Source organism: Dreissena polymorpha, chromosome 14 (genome assembly GCF_020536995.1).
Source record: "Dreissena polymorpha isolate Duluth1 chromosome 14, UMN_Dpol_1.0, whole genome shotgun sequence".
Lineage (NCBI taxonomy): Eukaryota > Metazoa > Mollusca > Bivalvia > Myida > Dreissenidae > Dreissena > Dreissena polymorpha.
In genome coordinates, this window is record NC_068368.1 from 11,588,779 (window position 1) to 11,605,958 (window position 17,180).

General features: G+C 36.8%; 1 protein-coding gene across 10 annotated transcripts in view; it reads left to right on the plus strand.

Moving 5' to 3' along the window:
- The first annotated feature begins 15,671 nt into the window (after window positions 1-15,671).
- The window catches only part of LOC127857714 (pleckstrin homology domain-containing family A member 1-like), a 45,539-nt gene continuing 44,030 nt past the window's right edge, over window positions 15,672-17,180 (plus strand). For all 10 annotated transcript variants that reach the window (XR_008038575.1, XR_008038571.1, XR_008038572.1 and 7 more), the window contains exon 1: window positions 15,672-15,795. The gene's annotated coding sequence lies outside the window, so the exon portion shown is untranslated. The remainder of the gene's footprint in view (window positions 15,796-17,180) is intronic.

Here is a 17,180-nt window from a genome sequence, read left to right on the forward strand (position 1 = left end):
TACGGTGTAATAAGTCGATATGCCCATTAAAGTGAAAACAATGTCAAACCTCTTCATTGAAATACATACCAATTAAAATGCGTATTGAAATAATATTGAAATAAAAGTGTTAATTCATATTAAAATGAAGTATTCCGTTGTTAGGCCAATGCTAATCGTGGCCATACGCTTATTGTGTTGTGTTTTTGTATATTTAATTACGTTTTCATTTAATACAATCAAATATACTGACAAATGATTAAAAGTAACTTCACATATGTAGCTGTGCTACGGTTATAACTACTGCTGATACTAATTTAACCCTTTTATGCCCAGCGTCTAGAAAAAAGTCCTTTGCAAACAGCGTATACCCAAATGAAACGCCGCATGATGTGGCGTCTCATCAGGGTCTGCGCTGTTTGCTTAAAGGAATTTATGTAAGAATTATTCTAAATATAGAAATAAATATATAAGACATCCCTTATTTTAGAAATAAATTGGTCCAATTTAGAAGGATTGGAGGGCCACTAAGCATAAATGGATTAAATAAAGTTATAATACAATTATGTGCACAGAAAATTTAAATATGACAGGATATGTCAGCTTCTGCTCATGCTACTACAACTGATTCTGCTACTACTTTTAAGACGTCACTATTACCACAACTACCACTACTTCTTCAAATATAACTTTAATAAATTCTAGCAATGCTACAAACACTTACCAATACCATGAAAATTAAACAATGTCCATAAATTTAATAAAAACATTTTTTTAAAGCACACAAATCTGGCTTCACACATATTTTATTTCAGACAAACAAAACACTTTTTTAATCTAAGCTATGTAAGTAAGATTCAGCAGAAAAAAGCATGTGCAATTAACACAACTATTTTTTTAATCACTACATACAAACATTTGGCACTTAAGTTTGGCTTTTAACACAAACTTAAGTCTGTTTAAACAAATAGCAGCTCCAAAAGAAAAGGCAACCAAAATGGGTATAAAAACTGACAATTCTGATGTAAGTATAAAATAATTAATAAATCTTCTTTAACCGTTACTACTACTGCTAGTACCAGTATTTAAAAAAAATATGTTCTATCAAGAATCGAGTGTTTACAAATGAAAACAAAAACCTTAGTACAGCAGCAAGACTCTAACATGTAATACTTATAACACAGACAGGTGTTTATCAGAAATAAGTTATACATTAAAGAAGTTAAACTCATGAACAAATATCACCGACATTCTAAGGACTACATCACGAAGTCGTATCAAGAAATGTAATCAAATATACTAATGAAACAATCACTAATTGACACACACATACGTTCTTAACCTATATACACGTTGATTGGTCCAGAAAACAAACACAGAGACTCCTAACAGAACAAGCGCATTTAAGTGAGCTGTCCTCCGACAGCTCTTATTAAAAATAACAATAGCAAATAACAATCACAAGCAAAAGATAGACAAATAACTTAATTAAAATATTTTTTACAACAATTATCAGATTCAAAGAAATTAAAAATTGATTTTTTAAATACCAGTCAACAGATCTTCTTAACAAACGAATACATATATTCTCAGAAAATATATAAAATAGTAAAAAAAGGTTGTACGAAAAGCAATAATACTAAGGCTGAAATATAAATTAAATACGAACATGAAAGAGAGAACACTTACACGATGTTTGCCGCCGGTCCTTTCTTCGCTGTAAGACGACCGATTCGTCGGTCCGAAGTGCTGAGCATGTGGAACGTGTCCACTTATATAGGTGTGATTTCCCATTGGATCAAACATGGAATGTCCGTCACGTGAACTGGAAAACACAAGCTGTTCAAACTTAAGGTTAATTGTATGTATCTTGCCATTTATTCATTAACATATTTCTGATATCGCTTCCTGGCCAGTGTCGCTCACCGGTCATCTACCAACGCACTGGAACAGGTGTTGCTTGTTGCTACAGAAGTGACAATACTTACAAATGGCCAAAAATGGAAAATGTGGTTTAATTGCTAAAAAGATATGGGGTTTGTTGTGTTGTTGTTTGTTTGTTTTGTGTGTAAAAATTGTACAGATTAGAAAAACAAATCTTAAAATACTATTTCTTGTCTTTTCTTGTTGTAATGGCGACACTCATTTGTTCCTTTATTTTACCAGAAGCGGCAGGTTGGACACAATTTACACAACAATATTGAAACTGGTGTCCTTGATATGAAAAATACCGAATAAAAACATTCAGACAATAGTCTTATAGTTGCATACACTCAAAACACAGTTACCCAGTGTATTGTTGAAAAATGACGGAAACGGTTCACTATACATACAATTGTGTGTAAGTAGTGCTACCATAGCAAGTTGACAAAGTAATATAAAAGCATATATTACGGTTATTGTATTGCTTTTAATAATACTATTTGGTTATTTGACAGCTTTCTGTGCACTACAATGATACATTTTAATATTTTAATGAGCATACAACTGAACTGCTAAGTCGTGGATCTATAAGCATAATAAGCAATGTGTACACATCTTGCAACGCATTCAATGCAGGTTCGTTAAATACGGTGGAATATTGGACTGGTAAGTCGGATAATATAAAGGGCGACAGCGGATTGGACGATGTTAATACATAAAGGTATATTATAATAAAGATAATTCCTGCAAACTGAATGATGAGAATTTTTTATGATTACTTACCGGTAATGAAGTTTTAGCCCTATAGCAGCATTAAGTTTTCGTAAGTAATGTAAATTACGCTCGACTTAAGTCAAACATGCATTTTTGAACAAGAGCTGTCGGAGGAGAGCTTACTTGAATGCCCTTGTTCTTTTCGGAGTCTCTGTGTTTGTTTCTTTAACCAAACAATATGTGTAGTAGGTTAAGTAAATTCAGGTATCAAGTCATTTAGTATGTTTCTCATATACAAAATATGCGACACATCAGCTTTGGTTTTCAGCAGAAACCATTTTTCTGTATGCAAGAACAATGACGTTGACTGTTGATCTTGGCAAAGTGTTCCTAACGAGCAAACAAAGAAGAAGTATTATCCAATGTTTGTAGTCTGGCATCACGATAACTCAATTCATTTTCGAAAGGTTAAATGAACACCGTTTTAATATATAAAGTTACAGAGACTTCGACCTTGATTACATCAATACCATGTGCAATTCTTGGAAGCATTGAATCTATGTATCAAGTTTTTATACAAAAAGCTCCAGTCATTTTCAAATCCTTCAGAACAAATAAGTTTTTAATATCTCATATCAGTTTTCTTGCCCTCGATTCAACAAACCACATGCTTGATCTAATGTTCATTGTTTTAATATCATAGCTCGAATTCGTATTTACTGTGTGGAAACCATTTATAAATATTAATCAATATTAAGTTACACTTACTTCGACCCCATATTTAATCTTAAATGTCTTAAATAAGTTTTGGTGGAATACGTCTGTGTTTGCCGTTTCATGACAATAGTTTCATGTGTTTTTGAGATTATAGCAGAATCGATTTGTTTTATAGTTTGACGTACAGTACCCTGGCATCAGGCGTACCACAACAAGGTCTGGATATAAGGCAGTTATATATTAAATATCATTTCAATAGCTTAAAAGGGCCTTTTCACATATTTTGGCGTGCATTGAAGTTTGTCTTTAAATGTTTTATATGATAAATGTAAACATTGGAGATAAAAAAGCTGTAGTAAAAAAAGGAATAAAATTAAAGAAAGAATTAAAAAAAATAATAGTAAAAAGATGCATACAATGGATATTTAAGAGCATATTCTGGTAAATGTTCAGTATGACTGTGTCCTCACAAATATAATAACTACAACTAAAATTTGCGAAGCTGAAACAATTGTTTAAAATTTTGTCAATTTACCAAAACGTGAAAAGATCCCTTTAATGTAGTCTTGTATTATTTGGCAGAAACCCTTTGTCTATATTTACTATGAATAACCTCGACCTTCACAACATCCACTGACCACTGTAAAAATGTCCTTTGACAAAGCTCAAGCTTAAGCTATAAATCTATGGGATAATTATAATATAGTGAATAAATGTTTGACTTATAAACCTCAAGCATTTTCTGAGAAACTAGCATATCTTAAAACTAACACGTGTATACTTAAAATACATTCGAAATTCTAGGAATTAACGTGATTTTTCTTTTGACACATTTAAAACTAGAGTAACCATACTTGGCCTATGGGGTCGATTTATTTTGTCAAATACATCTTGAACGTTTAAATGAAATCACCTTCGCCATTCCTGAGAAACTAGCTTTCCAAAAACCTTAATGATGCTTAGAAAGAGCATATGAGCTGCGCTCAGAGAAGAGGGGGTTTAATGCACGTCCGCAAAGTGTCGTCTCAGATAAGCCTGTGAAGGCCGCACAGGTTAATCAAGTATGTCTTCCTATTTAGTGGATATGTAACTTTCTTAGTATAAAATAGCCCCCAGTTCTGATATTGTTTTAATTAGAATTACAACATCGAACCTACAGAGATATTTAATAAAATGAATTACGCCATTTCTGAGAAAGAAGTTACCAAAAAATTAGCCTTGCTCGTTCAACGACCTATGGAACCATTCAAACTAAATATACTTACATTTTACCTTTTCACCTTTAACATACACCGAACATTCTTCGGGGACATATTTTCTCACAAACTGTTACAATACCATAGTGTAGATACTATCGTATGCTGCCGATAAAGGAGTTGAAAGTTGAAAGATAAGTCAAAGTGAAAATTTGAAATGTTAAGGTGAAATGAAGGTCGAGCATTATATATCGATCCTAGTGAAATCTGCCGCCACTTGATTAACTATTGACCTCTAGTTCAGTATGTGGCAAAACGAATGCTGACTCTAATTATGCCAATCATTTCCGTGCCACAGTCATATGTTCATGCAGGTTACATTTTTTGTTTAATAAACTAATGAACATGATGATAAAGCTTTGAATGTATGCTTTCTTAAGAAGAGTTTAAGCAATTTAATATATCAACTTATATGTTGGAAAATATAATAAAAACAAAATAGAACTAAACAATTAACATAAATATAATACTAAATATGTAAAGATTTATGTTAATATATTTATTAATGATTAAAAAAAATTGTTATTTCGTTTTTAATACTAAAAGTATCTCATGTTTACTACTTCTATCTAATGAAGTTTCACTAATAATTTGACTTTCTTACGCCCATGAAGAGTCTATTGGATAACATTTATGAAATTATAGATATGGGAAGTACTCTGTGAAAAAAAAAGGTTTAAGGCATAATTATGCGTAAATTGTCGTCCCAGATGAGCATGTTCAGTCAGCACATGCTAATCAGGGACAACAGTTTTAGCATTTTATTTTTCTTTAAAAGAAAGTCTCTTCTTAGCAAATAAACTGTTGAGGCAGAAAGTGTTGTAGTCCGCACAGGCTTCTCTGCGACGACACTTCACCTCCATGCATTAAACCCTCTGTCCACCTCCATGCATTAAACCCTCTGTCCACCTCCATGCATTTAACCCTCTGTCCATCTCCATGCATTAAACCCTCTGTCCACCTCCATGCATTAAACCCTCTGCCCACCTCCATGCATTAAACCCTCTGTCCACCTCCATGCATTAAACCCTCTGTCCACCTCCATGCATTAAACCCTCTGTCCACCTCCATGCATTAAACCCTCTGTCCACCTCCATGCATTAAACCCTCTGTCCACCTCCATGCATTAAACCCTCTGTCCACCTCTATGCATTAAACCCTCTGTCCACCTCCATGCATTAAACCCTCTGTCCACCTCCATGCATTAAACCCTCTGTCCACCTCCATGCATTGAACCCTCTGTCCACCTCCATGCATTAAACCCTCTGTCCATCTCCATGCATTAAACCCTCTGTCAACCTCCATGCATTAAACCCTCTGTCCACCTCCATGCATTAAACCCTCTGTCCACCTCCATGCATTAAACCCTCTGTGCACCCCCATGCATTAAACCCTCTGTCCACCTCCATGCATTAAACCCGGTGTCCACCTCCATGCATTAAACCCTCTAACCACCTCCATGCATTAAACCCTCTGTCCACCTCCATGCATTAAACCCTCTGTCCATCTCCATGCATTAAACCCTCTGTCCATCTCCATGCATTAAACCCTCTGTCCACCTCCATGCATTAAACCCTCTGTCCACCTTCATGCATTAAACCCTCTGTCCACCTCCATGCATTAAACCCTCTGTCCACCTCCATGCATTAAACCCTCTGTCCACCTCTATGCATTAAACCCTCTGTCCACCTCCATGCATTAAACCCTCTTTCCACCTCCATGCATTAAACCCTCTGTCCACCTCCATGCATTAAACTCTCTGTCCATCTCCATGCATTAAACCCTCTGTCCACCTCCATGCATTAAACCCTCTAACCACCTCCATGCATTAAACCTTCTGTCCACCTTCATGCATTAAACCCTCTGTCCACCTCCATGCATTAAACCCTCTGTCCACCTCCATGCATTAAACCCTCTGTCCACCTCCATGCATTAAACCCTCTGTCCACCTCCATGCATTAAACCCTCTGTCCACCTCCATGCATTAAACCCTCTGTCCATCTCCATGCTTTAAACCCTCTGTCCACCTCCATGCATTAAACCCTCTAACCACCTCCATGCATTAAACCCTCTGTCCACCTCCATGCATTAAACCCTCTGTCCATCTCCATGCATTAAACCCTCTGTCCACCTCCATGCATTAAACCCTCTGTCCACCTCCATGCATTAAACCTTCTGTCCACCTTCATGCATTAAACCCTCTGTCCACCTCCATGCATTAAACCCTCTGTCCACCTCCATGCATTAAACCCTCTGTCCACCTCCATGCATCAAACCCTCTGTCCACCCACCTCCATGCATTAAACCCTCTGTCCACCTCCATGCACTAAACCCTCTGTCCACCTCCATGCATTAAACCCTCTGTCCACCTCCATGCATGAAACCCTCTGTTCACCTCCATGCATTAAACCCTCTGTTCACCTCCATGCATTAAACCCTCTGTCCACCTCCATGCATTAAACCTTCTGTTCACCTCCATGCATTAAACCCTCTGTCCACCTCCATGCATTAAACCCTCTGTTCACCTCCATGCATTAAACCCTCTGTCCACCTCCATGCATTAAACCCTCTGTTCACCTCAATGCATTAAACCCTCTGTCCACCTCCATGCATTAAAACCTCTGTTCACCTCCATGCATTAAACCCTCTGTCCACAGAGCGACGACACTTCACCTCCATGCATTAAACACTCTGTCCACAGTGCGACGACACTTCACCTCCATGCAGTAAACCCTCTGTCCACAGAGCGACGACACTCCACCTCCATGCATTAAACCCTCTGTTCACCTCCATGCATTAAACCCTCTGTTCACCCCCATGCATTAAACCCTCTGTCCACAGAGCGCGGCTCATACACTATAATATTCATAAGCATAAGACAAAGTGGCGTAATGAATTGTTTACAGTGTTAAGCATTTTTTTCATAGCCATCCGTTACCCGCTCGCAAATGTATATGGGCAAGCTAAGCGTTGAAACAATACTTATTTAACATGCTTATGTCAATATCTACCATTCCCTACTTGAATCAGATGATGAGACGAGACTTATCGTATAATTACCTTTAGAACCTATCCACGCACACGTTACGTGGCTGGATTAGGCTTGGATTCAAGAAACTGGGAATAAACAATCCAGCACTTCGCTTACTTTGCTAGCCTGTCTGGACATTGTCCCTTTTTAGCACACAATGTATCTAATTTCGTTCTCAATATTACCCTAAAAGTAAGTGTGAACATGTAAGCTGAAGAAAATGCCGGTTCCCTCCCAGGCCCGGAAAGATATATTGTGTGGATATAAGTCATGAAATCATTTCTACGACAATTATACCCATTTTTCTGATTTAAGAAGGGTAGTTGTCAATGTCTGATATAGGACAACGAGCTGGAAGTCCAGTTTATCCTATGGTAGTTCGAGTAGGCAACCTTAGCGCCAGGATATAAATAAAATATTTTTCAAAACAGCAAGAAATCGAACCTTCCTTAAACCATATGTTTTGTTGATATCGATGTTACAGTGCATGTTTTTAAGGCTACACAGAGTTCAAATAGTGAGAAGTTCAAAGATAGATGCTTCATCTGATTTTTAAAGATAAAACTTAAAATTAGCATTTCAGTTTTCTGATAACCGAGGTTACTTGAAAATATGTTTATGTATCTTAACAGCTGGCTGAATATTTGCTTTGAGTGAGAATGTGTTAGTGTTTCCATGAGTTAGTTAGCTTGTGGTTTCAAGTACAATTAATACATTTTATTTATTAAACAATTTTAAGCGGTGTTTTTCTTCGTTGCATGTTTATTTATTTTATTGGCAATAATACATACATATTGGATATAAAAAAAATGTCAAAATATATCAATTTTGGCCAAACCAACTCCAGAGGCCGGCAGTACAATATTTACATGACAATATGGACAAAAAACAAAATAAAGCAAAAGTATGCCTCAACAATAAACAGGTTCTATATTTAAACAGATGCACTGCGACAAATAAAACGTCTTAAAGCAAACACTAACATCACGAGTAATTATCTATCTGTTGTTCTATTATTACCTTCTTGTAAAATTTACGTTTTTGATAAAAGTGAGTGGCAGTTTCAATATTTAGTATTCTTAAAATCCCCGTTATCGAGGATTAATAATTGTTGGAAAACTACCAAACTTATTGAAATGATATGCGCTTTCCATTACACAGATTGGTAAATGGCACATACGCAATGTTAATTTTGATTAATACAATTGTTACATGTATTAAATCAGCTCAAAGACAGAGAACGCATGTACATACAACTGAGCTAACTAAACCTCTTATTATAATGCGCTGAACTTAATATTAATTAGTATATCAGTATTTAATTGAATAACACAATACCCAAGTCTGTGTAAAAGAACCATAACTATGCAATCCAATACAGTTTGCTTTAGACTCGGCAAAAATAGATGATAGTCAATGAACGACATTATTTTTTCACTAAAAAGTGTATTTTGGGTTAAAATATGAGCTCTAAGGTACCACCATGAGGAAATAAACAGCATTACATAACACATTTTGTTGATTGCAGAACACAACTGTAACTGTATTTTTATTAAAAACCAAAATATGAAATAATGAACGGTGCAAAAGATGTTTAATTTTTTTTTTACATTATTTTACATTTCAATAGGATTTCAGATATTGAGAGGTTTTCGGGGGTGGTGTGGTAGGAGGTCATGGACTGACCTAAGGAGGAAGGAAAGTCAGATGTCGTCCCAGATCAATATCCTGTCAAGTGTATTCAATGTTGTCCATGCTCCCTGTGTTCCCATTTCTAACGCTCTAGCGTGTCTTTTGTTTTATTTTGGCATACTTACCTCTGCCTGGTTAATTGCGCACCTCTCTTTCTTTTCTGCTTGGCTCCACAGAAGTGTATATGTCGCTCCAATCCCCTGACGTCCGACAGCATTCAATGTCTCTGTGCTTGAGCGAATTGTCAGCTTGACTGACAGTCTCTGTAGCCGACCATTTGCTGCCAGTGCGGATAACAATAATGCTTCTCGGATCTGCTCATCTGGGGAGTCTTTTAGGGTGACGACCAGTCTCGTCTTTGCTATATTAAATTCGTCAACCAGTGAGGACAGCTCGAATTGAAGCTTGTAGTTCTCTCCGAACAGACATACGCTGAAGAAACAGGGATGTATTCCTAGCCACTTCCTTAGGTGTCTACTGGTATTTATCTCTAAGGCTTCTATTACTGAGCACCATTGGCCAGATTATCCTTGGTAGTAATGCATGCTGGTATTGCCAGGCTTTTAACTTCCCATGAAGGTTGCTGTGGTTTATCTTCTTCAGTCCCTCATCTACATGTGTTTCAATCTTTCTGACATTGTCACTAGCATGTAGGCCTGTGTCAAACCATTTCCAAAGACATTGGATAGGGCTCTTCAGTATCGATGTTGTATCCTCGTGCTATACTTTGATGGTGAATCTATATTTCGGTTTGCCCTTCTTGATGATAAGAGATCTGGACTTTGCTGCCTTGAATTTCACCCTGGCCAATGCGGCGTCTGTCAGGGCAGTCAACATCCATCTCGCCTGTACCTGGGTAGTAGAAGTGAGAGTGAGGTCATCCATGAAGCCTCGACTAAATGGCTGGTAGATCCTGATTCCGTCTTTTGCCCGCGTGTCTCTCTGAGGGCTGCATTGATCTGAAGATTAATTCAATGATGAAGAGTACCAAAGAAACTCTGCATCCGGTGTCAATTCCTTTCTTCAACTTCTGCCAGTCTGTCAGTAGGTCACCTACAGAGAACCGGAGTTTGATAACATCCAAGCAGCTCGTGGTAATTCTCTGGGTATTGGATGGAACGTGGTAGTGATGAAGCGCAGTGTTAATCAATTTCTGACTGACGGAATCATATTTATTGGCGAGGTCGAGCCAGACGACATTGAGGTCCTTCTTACTTGCCTTTGATTCTCGTATCAGGTCGTTGATCGCGCTGGTGTGTTCTACACAGCCTGAGCAAACGGGAATGGCTTCGTTCTGAACAGAGGTGTTGATATACTTGTTGCCTTGCAGGTCGTTCGTCTTCTGGCGAGGATAGCGAAGAAAGTTTTCCCTTCCACGTTTAATAGTGAAATGGTCCTGAACTGTCGATGTTCTTGCAGTTCGTTTGTCCATGGTTGTGAAAATTTCTTCTGCTTCCTTCCAGGCTGCTGGTACTTCGCCTTTCCTCCATACAACCTTCAGGAGTCTTCATAACTTCTTTAGTCGACGAGGGCACATCTTGTACACTTTGTACTGGAAGGCATAAGGTCCAGGAGTAGATTCAAATCTTACCTTTTTCATGACGCCCTTTACTTCTCCCGATATTGGCTCTGATGTAATGAGTTCAATCTATGGGGATGCTGCTGGTACTTGGCGATCACAGCTTCATAGAGAGTCGTTTTTACTAGCGTCGGAATGCGTCACGTGGAGGTATCTTTCTACGTCTTCAACTGAGTTTCGATGACTCCTTACCGCTCCTAGTCTAGTAGTTAACGAGCAAACGTTTATGGGTTAGTCGTAAACGCCAACGTCTTCTTGGTCCTGTCCCTTGCCTTCCTCTTCATATTTTTCGCTTTCCGCAGAGATTTCAGCTGAGTGTGAGCTGTATCCCGTAATTGAGATATACCGAGACGTTCCAGCAATGTACTCACTCTGTATCGTCGCGTTAACTGTCGGAGTTCTCGGCTCAGTTGCCCCATGCGGGTTTGCCGTCTGGAGTGTCTTGGGGGCTCCGTGAGTGCCTTTGCTTCCTATAGTTCAACCCGTTCCGTTGCAACCGAGTAGAATATGGTGGTGATGGTTTGAAGCTTCGGGTCCTTTGGTCCTTGCATGTACCGGTATGCTTCTATGAAATGTTCCTGTCCCTCGTTAAGAAGTTGCCATAGTTTATTGTATGATTCCTTGACCCACATGCTCCTTGGTTTCTATTGTCTAGTAGTCAGGTTTATACGTTGTTTATCCAGAACAGCTTCCTGTTGAGTTTCCTGACTGAGGTCGAGCTCAAGTTGCTCCATGTAGGTCCTATCCACCCACCTCTGGTTCCCGGAAGACATTGTGCGTTGTCTCGAAAACGGCGAAAATCCTCATTACTTTGGGTTGACTCCTGACTGGGGTATGACTCCTATGTCTCACTAGTCAAAGCGAAATGTATATGACGACTTATGTCTTTTGACTTGAAAACTGATCTTTAAGCCTCCTTACGTTTTGGGCTAAAGTCAAAGGACTTATGAGTTCTTACTGGTTTCACTGTCAAAAAAACCCAGATGTACTTGATGCAATCCAACTTAACTAATAAAAAAACAAAAAAGTTCATTGGCATCTAAAGAACTAAAAACAAAAATGAACACATATAAACGCAAATATCTTAAATCTAAACAACAAAACTGTAAAAGCAATAAACTTAAAAAACTCAAAAAAAGCCAAATTCAAAAAGAGCAGCGCCAGGCATATTTGCAATTCATTGAAAACATTATCTTTGACATCCCAATTTCAAAACAAGATAACCCATCACACTCTAAAATTCATAATTTCTCATATATCAAAACTAAAAAACTGAAAGCCAGAGCATAACTCCTCTTAGAGAAAATGGTGTCCTTAAATCGGAACCATAAAATAAAGCTCATATCCTCAACAGACAATTCCAAGATGCCTTCACACCGATCACCTCTGAAGCGATTCCTGACAAAGGTCCCAGCCCTCATCCATCCATGCCAGACATCAACATCACAAAAAATGGAATTACATAACAATTTTAAAACCTTAAAATCCATAAAGCCTCAGGTCCAGATAAAATACAATGTAGAGTACTAAAGAATGCAGTACAGTTATATCCCAAATTCTGATTCTAATCTTTAAACAGTCACTGTCATTTGGAAAAATCCAATCTGATTGGAAGCATGCAAATGTATTCCCAGTCTATAGAAAAAGAAACAGACATAATCCTAAAATTTACAGACCCATATCACTTATATGCATTTGCTGTAAAATACTTGAACATGGCATCGCTAGCTCTATTATGTCCCACCTGGATAAAAATAATAAGACATCCAGTTCTTGTGAAACACAACTGATAGCATTCCTCTAAAACAGGTCTAACACGATCAAATAATTAAGGTATGCAAACTGACATCATTATTATGGGTTTTGCTTAAGCATTCGATAAAGTACCCCACCAGCACCTCTTATACAAACTAAACTACAATGGAATTAATTAATATGCTTTCTTTTGGGTATCTGACTTCCTATAGAACCCAGAGTTTTGTCCTGGAGGGAACCATGTCAGACAAGGTACCTGTAATCCCCGGATTCCCACAGGGCATTGTCTTGAGGCCCATCCTATTTCTGATCTATATAAATGACTTCGCTTATTATATTAAACATAGCAAAGTTAGACTTACAAATGATAGCATCATCTTCAAAAATATCGACAACCTTTCCTACGCTCAGAACCTCTAAGTGGCTATTTAAGTTAACTCAAAAAAGAAACCCTGTAATCTTCCTATATAAATTACATGATCACATCGGTGAAAAGGTAAATCATACCAAATATCTAGGTCTCACATTTCAGATCGAGTAACCTCAAATGGGATAAACATATTAACTCAACCACTAAAAGTGCAAATCAGGCACTATGATTCCTTCGCCGCAACCTAAAAATTAGCTCATCAAAAATTAAAGTTCATGCTTACAAAGCAACAGTTATGCCTAAACTAGAATATACCTCCAGTGTCAGGGACCAACGTACACAAGCTCAAATAAATCAACTGGAAAAAGTACAAAGACGTGCGGCCAGATTCGTAACAAACAGATACCAACACGCCAGTTCAGTAACCATTATGATAGACATCCTTAATTGGTCCACTCTTGAAACACTCAGAACAAAATTTCGTCTTATCATGTAATATAAAATTATCCACCACATAGTTGCCATCACTCCTCCAGATAATCTCCTTGTTCCTGTCGACCGCCGATCCAGACTCAGCAGTAACCATAGTTTTAGACACATACAAACTTCAAAAGACTTATAAATTCTCATTCTACCCAAGATCAGTAATACAATGGAATTCACTACCTCCACACATACATGAGGCAGCAACAGTAGAAGTATTCAAAACCCTTAATTACTCCTGTGGCCGTCATTGCTAAGTCAAGTCAAGTGAAGTCAAGTAAATTTTATTTAAAGTCGGCAAGAGTACATAACATATAACATAAGCTATACTTAGCTTTTAAACCGACATTATTAACAAATGTATAATAATAACATATTAAAAAGCAGCTGTTAAGAGAGACAGTAAGGTAATTTAAACATGGTTAAGACAAGCATTTATACAAAAGTGCATAATGGCATACATGGCAAACATGGCAAAGCATTTGTCAAGCAAAGGGAAGTAACTACACATAAAACACAAAAACTGAGAGATTTATGCAAATAAAGACCATACGCCTACAAATAAATTAAAAACAGTTTTAATAGATAAATAATTAAAAAAATAAAAAAATAGGGAACGCATCTCAGATAATAACATATTAAAAGCAGCTGTTAAACGAGACAGTAAAATAATTTAAGCATAGTTAATACAAGCATTAATACTTTAGGCAATATGGCATAACTTGCAAAGCATTTGTCAGGCAAAAGGAAGTGACAAGAAATAAAACATAAAACTGAGAGATTTATGCTAATCTAAGCCCTAGGCCTACGCATTAATTAAATCAATTTAAAAAATATAATAAGCATGCATGGCAAAGAGGCTTATAAGCATTTAGTAGTTTATATATATATATGAGATATATATTTACAGCAAATAAGACAAGTCTAGCCAAATAAGCAGAACATGACAAAAGACAAAGCAAAATAATAAGCAAAATAATATGCAAAGTAATAAGCAAAAGAAAGCATAACTAGAAAACATGTCAGGTCAGCAGTCCCAGTCTGCAGACTCGCTACCTGATAAGTTGGAACGAAGATATGGACAGCTAAGTCTGATTGCACCCTGAGCAGTTACAATTCTTTCCATTCAACCTGAGATCAAGGTTTTAAATTGACTGAAGGAGCCTGCTTGTCTGAATTCGTCAGGCAGCGAGTTCCACAGGACTGGGGCTGCCTACCTGAAACTTCTCCTACCATAGTGTTCTGACTTTACGGATGGAACCTGCAATATATTTGAGAATCTTAAAATATAATTATTATTTCTTCTTTCAACTAAGTAATGCAGAACAGGTGGACATATTTTATTTACAATTTTAAAAGTTTCATTTGCCATGGTTCTTAATCTTCGAATGTGTAGAGGTGGTAAATTGGCTCTATTTTACAAATCTTCATAGTTACAAGCATAATCATCATAAACAAATCTCAAAGCTCTCTCTTGAATTTTCTCTATTTTCTGGGTGTTAATCTTTGTACAGAAATGCCATGACAGAGGACAAAAATTAAAATTTGACAAGATGAAAGTGTGAAATATTGTAAGTCTAAGTTTATTCAGATTACGAACAATTCTCTTTAGAACATTAAGTTGTTGAGCAGCGTTTTCCAATTATTTGGATGTGAGTATTGAACGATAGATTGTAATCAATATCAACACCTAACAATTTTACAACATCGTCACAAGAAATAATGTTATTATCTATTTCAAAATTAGGAGTTTTATCATGTGTTTTTTTCCAACGACTAGCGCCTGAAATTTGTCAGGATTTGATTCCATACAATTAACAGAAAACCAGTCAATAAGAATTTTACCCTCACTTTGTAGAATACTTATCAATAAATCAAAATCTGGTGTAATAAAAGACAGTGTATTGTCGTCTGCATAGTTGTACAGAGTGCCATTGCTCCCCTTATCCTCCTGTAAACACTTACAATATAAATAATTTTAAACTAATACACAACTGAGCAACTTTTGCACCGTTTTCACCCCTTAACTAATAGGCATCGGCACAAAATCTTCTTTTTAGAAGGAGTACTGTACCAGAAGCACTCTCTTACACTGCGGTTCATTGCATTGTATGGTGAGGAACGAACGACAACTCTGCTAGGAGAATGTACCAGAAGAAGAACTTCAATAAAAAAAATAGTTGCGTGTAGCCGGTAATAGGTTACAATCCACCTCCAACAATGGTGGATGAAAAAAATATTTACTTCCTGATGCGATTAAACAACTGTCATTAACAACAATAACAGTTATTTTATGGTAAAACTTGTACAATTTACGTGAATTATCGTAATAACTTCTGGCACAGACTAGAATTTTATACAGTATTGTCAGTTTCCCGCGATAATATTAAACTCTGAACATCGTATTTTGCTTTGTTTTCCCATGCCGATGATTTGATTTTAATAAAATAAATCAAGCCAGGCCATTGTATGTATATGGTATAGTGTTTTTCCCAGGAGGGCAAAGGGGCATGGCGCAATACTTTCAAAAAGGGCATTTTAGCGCGCAGTTTAGGCAAAAAAGGGCAAAAACGTTCCCTGAATACCTGAATTACGGGGAAACATGTAATCGCATCAGAAGCAGTTGTGGAAAAAATAACATATAAACAAGCACATTTAATGGTAATAGATGTATTTAACTTAATATGATTCATATTAATATATTTACCTTGCAGTGTACATTTAAGTTCCATGCTGTTTCAATAAACTGTACAGCACGACAAACATAATAAAGCAATATATGCATATGAATCTGATTATACACAGATCCACTAACATATAAATGAAACCATGTTTGTCTTATCCCATTTTCTAACAATAATCTCGACAGATGTTTAAAATAACATTGCAAGTAAATTGATCGCTAACAATATGCAAACACTTGTTTCCATGACATACATCCACTGAGTAGATTACAAAGAAATAAATAATGTTGTTGCTATCTAAAACATTTTATGCATCGTTGATTATCACAGACATTTCATTAATTCCTTCTTAATGTGTAATCTCCATTGTTAATTCGATCGTTTACGACGTTATTTTCCATTTTTGCCGAGTCACAATTTAATTTTGTATAGTCCGCCATGTTGATAAAATGTCAAATGATGTAAGCGACAGGTGCGCATAGCAACGTTAAATCGTATACGCGATTCGCATTTTGTTAAATTAGTATACGTCTCAGTAACTATTTCAATAATTAGATCTAATTATCTTAAAGACGAAAACGATAAAGAATAAATTTGTTTGTGAATTTAAATGTAATTATGCGTAAAAATATATGTTTTGATATAACTGAATAATGTATGCAAAGCACAATTGCCACGAGAATAACATCGAGTTTTTCATCAAAAGTCTCCGAAGTAATGATTATATCGTGGAGTAATACACATTGCCGAGCGAAAAACGCGCTTGATATAACATAGCCTCCGGCATTATCGATTGATACTGACACGGGGTTATTCACGCATTACTTATTCACAGCTTTGGAGCAGTCAGTAAGACCTACCTATAAATCGAGCACTGTTATAGATTAAATCTGCTCAATTAAATATAGTCGATTAGACGTTGACGTCTCTCGAGTAAATCAAGCCCAGTCGGAGCGTCACAGACAATCAAGGAAGCTGATTTTGCGGACCAAGTTAG